The sequence below is a fragment of the Podarcis cretensis genome (assembly GCF_951804945.1).
Source record: "Podarcis cretensis genome assembly, chromosome: 4".
Classification (NCBI taxonomy): Eukaryota; Metazoa; Chordata; class Lepidosauria; order Squamata; family Lacertidae; genus Podarcis; species Podarcis cretensis.
The window spans coordinates 76,947,433-76,953,209 of record NC_137173.1 but is presented as its reverse complement, the minus strand read 5'-3'; positions in this window follow the sequence as shown (position 1 = coordinate 76,953,209).

Here is a 5,777-nt window from a genome sequence, read left to right as displayed (position 1 = left end):
AATGATAAACAATCATTAATGAAGATATCCCTGTATCAGTAGCAATGTACCAAGCCTAAGTCCCAAGAGCTATGGTGCCCCAGCGGCACAATACATAAATAAAATGATCAGCAGCTAAATAATGAAGTAAAGTGAGCAGCAGCTAGACACGTGGAGCTGCTCTCTTAAAACAGAGAAGCCACTCCCATTACAAAAATATTTCCATGAGTTTGACAGAAGAAGTCTTTGTGCTGGAGAGAAAGTGAGGAGTTTTGGAAGCTTTTGTGTAAACCCCCCCCTCCCGAACCCGGGAGCGTCCTGTGTGTGAGCCGGAGGAAAAAGAACAAGGAGTTTGACAGCTGTCAAAGGAGCTGTCAAACGGGCGGCTAAAATTTAAGAACTTTGTTATTTAATAACTTTCTGAACTAAAAGTGTTGCTTTTGAACTGAGGTGGCGGGAAACAACGTAGTCATAAACAACAAAGTAACGGGCTGTTGGAAAAGGACTATTAAGCAACTGTAATCCCCCTAGGGGGAACTAGAGACATTACAATGGCTGCAGAGGGAAAATTACTGGTAGAGATAGAAATAATGTTTTTTCTCGTGGGAATCCTGCAAGAGCAGAGTACGGCTATGAACAAAGAACTTATGACCTTGAATTCCAAAACAAACGACTCTGCTGAATGCATAAAGGATTTGCCTGATAAGGAATCTGCAGCTGAACCAGAAAAAACTTTTTTGGAACCGGTGGAGAGAAAAGAAGGAATGGAAAAAGTGCAGGAAAATATCAATCAGAAGCCCATATTGTCAGGAAATAAAGAAGAAGATCTTTGGATTACAAATCTGCGAAAGATGAGAAAGATGAAGGAGGAAGGAGGAAGTCCCGGGAGCACTTGGAATATTGGAATTCAAAAGAGTAAAGAAATATGATTGGGACTTCCTCCTTGAGTATGGGAGATCAACTGACTTTTTGCAGCAACTGCTATTAAGTATCTTGGATGGAAGAAAATATGATGTGACTGAGATAGAATTCCTTCGAGACCTGAGGACCAACAAAAAGGGCTACCAACAAAATCGGCAGAGAGAGACTGACAGAGACTTGAAGGCCTCTGATGTGAGGAATCCGGGCTAGGATAATTGCTTGGGAAGGGATGGAAACTGGGGTAGGGAGGGAGGGGAGAACAGAATTTCAAAATTTTATGATTTTTGTATTTGGCCATTATGACATATAATTAACAAAAATACAAAGGGAGAAATTCGTGGAAGGGTAATTAGGACGACCTTAGAAAAAAAAAGATTTAATGTTTAAAAGAGAATTGGATAAATTAAATTTGGATAAGTAAAAAGGATTAAGTTTAAAAATAACAATAATATGTTAAAGATGGGAGATAAGAACTTGCTGAACTAATTTTTGGAATTGGGATGTATGAAGAGGGGGTGGGGGGAAGTCAGGGAAAGGGGGTAATGAAAATAAGAGTTTAAAAATATATATGTTTTGTTTTTGTTTTTGTTTTTGATTTATAAAATGTGAAAACCTAATAAAAATTTCATAAATAAATAAATAAATAAATAAATCAAACCAATACGCAGTAAGTAGGGTAGAATTAGCAGCATAAAATAAAATTAAAATTAGCACTCTCAGAACGCAGCTGTGCTGGAAACACACACTGGAAGACCCCCTACACAGCGAAAAGGCTTTGGGATCAAAGATGAAACTAGGGGGGTATTCTGTGAAAAGTAAAGGGGGAAATGATGGTGGGGAGGAAGGAGGATTTAAAGACAAGGAGAAAGGAAAAAGTAATCACAAAAGTAATGAAGGAGGATTTGAGGGCAAGACTTCCCTTTCTCAAAAGTCTTCTTCAAAGTTAGCTCCATGTGGCCGCTTCTATGCAGGAACACGGAGGTGAGGATCCTCCTGACTCGCCCAGGATGACAAAGAGAAATGAGGCGGGGGGGAGGCTGGCACTGCAGCATAAAGGCTGCTGGACATGCCCCCCCATGGCACCTGGTTGTACAGCCACCGGGGGGGGGGGGCGTGAGTGCCAGCCAGGTGAGCTGGAGGCAGGGGGCAACGCTCAGGCTCCCGTCCACAACCACTCCCCTCTCTTTCAGGGAGGAGAGTCCTTACAGAAAAGACAAATTTCCTCTCTGCTAAAAGAAGAAGTTGTTAAAAAATGTAGTAAAAGAATTATTACACTCTTCAAAGAATTAGTGAAAGGATATAGGACAGATAGGGCCAAGAGAGTCTCAAAATTGTATAAGGTGTTATTAAACAAGGGGAAATCACCAAAGGAAAGTTTGAAAAGAATATTGGAAGTTAGATACTCAGGAACAGATTTTATATGAAGATTGGGAAAGAATCTTTCGGCAACCACCCTTTGTTGCGACCTCTAGGATAATCCAGGAACAGGGGTTGAAGCTGGTACACCGGTAAGGTTATATCATATTACAAAATCTGGAAGTAAGAATTGCTGGAGGAAATGTGGAGTGATGGGAACGTACAGTCATATGTGGTGGGATTGTCTGTTAGTTAATGAATTTTGGAAACAGATTGGTATAGAAATATCGGTAATTGTGGGAAGGAATGTGGAAATATCTAAATTAATGGTTATTACCCTGAGTGGACGCGGGTGGCGCTGTGGGTAAAACCTCAGTGCCTAGGACTTGCCGATCGTATGGTCGGCGGTTCGAATCCCCGCGGCAGGGTGAGCTCCCGTCGTTCGGTCCCAGCTCCTGCCCACCTAGCAGTTCGAAAGCACTCTTAAGTGCAAATACGGTAGATAAATAGGTACCGCTTTATAGCGGGAAGGTAAACGGCGTTTCCGTGTGCTGCGCTGGTGCTGGCTCGCCAGATGCAGCTTCGTCACGCTGGCCACGTGACCCGGAAGTGTCTTTGGACGGCGCCGGCTAACGGCCTCTAGAGCGAGATGAGCACGCAACCCTAGAGTCAGACACGACTGGCCTGTACGGGCAGGGGTACCTTTACCTTTACTATTACCCTGAGTAGTACCGAGTTAAAAACAAAAGAGGAATGTAAATGGGTAAAATTGATGGTAGTTGCAGCCAGACAGGTTATAGCAAGTAATTGGAAAAATGCAGAAGAGCTAGGGGTGAACCAATGGAGGAAAAAACTGAATAATATTATAATTTTAGAATACTGTTAACTGTGAAGACACATAGAATGAAAGGGCTTAAGGTCAGTGAGAAAGAGGAGGATTGGTAGATATAAGAAATTAGATTTATTAAGAATAAGTTTAATTATGATAAAAGTGTGTATTGGCAATAAGTAATATGAAATTGAAATATGGAATAGACGGGAGGTTCGGGTCTTTAGTCTTAAGACCAATATAAGTTTTATTGTTTGCTAAGAAAATTATGTGTCTATGGTTATTCTTGTGAGTAATTTGGTACTTGTGTTTTTTTTCCTTTTTTCTTGTTGTATCAATAAAAATCTTTTAAAAAAGAGAGAGAAAGAGGAGGATTGGTTTGAGATGATATTGAATTATTTGGGTAGGTTTGAACAATTTGGGGCAATTAAAATGTTAAAAGTTAAATAAACCTTGTGGAAGGAGGCGTGTTAAGGTATATAGAAGTGTACATATGGTTGATTTGAATATGTTATTATTGAATATTATTGAATATGTATATTATTGAATATGTATACCCAATGTATCAGCCATCTGGGGGGTTTCACTGTTTGTGTTTTGGTGGTTGGTAAAAAATAATAATAATAATCATCTTTGCAAGTTCCAAGTACTCAAATACTTTTATCTGCCATTCCTCCTTCGTTGGAATTTTCTTTCCCTTCCAATTTTTGGCAATCAACATTCTTTTTTATATATATATTTATTAGGTTTTTCCAAATTAATACGAAACACAAACAACAAAAAATAAAAAATAAAACAAAAATAAAACAAAAATGCACAGAAAATGACAAAAATACAAAAAAAACAAAACAAATATAATTTTCATTACTTATTCCATTATCTTATTTCCCGGACCTCCCCTCACCTCCCCCTTTTGTATTCCAATTCAAATTCTTAACTCAACAAATCCTTATTATAACTTATTATGGCTTATTTTAACTTATTACTCGACCTTCACATTACAGCTGGAAACCAATTAATTTCTGTCCACCATCAATCTAACATTCATTAATTTTGCAATATTTCTGCAAATAGTCCTTAAATTTCTTCCAGTCTTCTTCCGCCGACTCTTTTCCCTGGTCTCGGATTCTGCCGGTCATTTCTGCCAGTCCCATGTAGTCAATCATCTTCGTCTGCCATTCTTCCAGAGTGGGTAAATCTTGTGTCTTCCAATATTTTGCAATCAGTATTCTTGCTGCTGTTGTAGCATACATAAAAAAGGTTCTGTCTTTCTTTGGCACCAATTGGCCAACCATGCCCAGGAGAAAGGCCTCTGGTTTCTTCAAGAAGGTATATTTAAATACCTTTTTCATTTCATTATAGATCATTTCCCAGAAAGCCTTAATCCTTGGGCACGTCCACCAAAGGTGAAAGAATGTACCTTCAGTTTCTTTACATTTCCAACATTTATTATCAGGCAAATGATAGATTTTTGCAAGCTTGACTGGGGTCATGTACCACCTATACATCATTTTCATAATATTCTCTCTTAAGGCATTACATGCCGTAAATTTCAAACCGGTGGTCCATAACTGTTCCCAGTCAGCAAACATAATATTATGTCCAACATCCTGTGCCCATTTAATCATAACAGACTTCACCGTTTCATCCTGCGTATTCCATTTCAACAGCAAGTTATACATCTTTGACAAAATCTTAGTTTTAGGTTCCAGCAATTCTGTTTCTAGTTTCGATTTTTCCACCTGGAAACCAATTTTCTTGTCTAATTTAAAAGCCTCCATTATCTGATGGTAATGAAGCCAATTTCGCACTTTATCTTTTAATTTTTCAAAACTCTGCAATTTCCATTTGTCTCCTTCTTGCATCAAAATTTCCCAATATTTTGGCCATTTGGACTCCATATTAAGTCTTTTATAAGCTTTCGCTTCCATTGGTGACAACCACCTTGGGGTTTTATTTTCCAATAGGTCTTTGTATCTTATCCAAACATTAAACAGTGCTTTCCTGACAATATGGTTTTTAAATGCTTTATGTACTTTAACCTTGTCGTGCCACAAATATGCATGCCATCCAAAAGCATCGTTAAATCCTTCTAAATTCAAGATGTCTGTGTTTTCAAGAAGCAGCCAATCTTTCAACCAGCAAAATGCTGCTGATTCATAATTAAGTCTAAGGTCTGGCAGGGCAAGTCCCCCCCTTTCCTTTACATCTGTCAATATTTTAAATTTTATTCTGGGCTTCTTGCCCTGCCAGACAAATCTAGAAATGTCTTTCTCCCACTTCTTGAAACAATCCATCTTGTCCACAATTTGGCAATCAACATTCTTGCAGCTATTGTAAAAATCCCCTCTTCTTATCACTTGGGATGTCTGTTGACAAAATGCCTAGGAGGAAAGCTATCTGGGGTTTTTCTGCAAATGTTTGTTTGAACATTTTTTAAAGCTCCTCATAGATGGTATCTAAAAAGTTTTTACTTTTTTTACAGCCCCACCACATGTGGTACATTGTTCCCTCAGCTTGTTTGAACCTCCAGGATATATTTGAATTTGTGTTGTACATTTTTGCGAATTTGCTGGGGGTCATGTACCATCTATAAAACATCTTCATGAAGCTTTCCTTTGATGTATAACAAGCAGTGAACTTTAGATCTTTATTCCATATTTTTTCCCAAGCTGCCATCTGAATGGTGTTA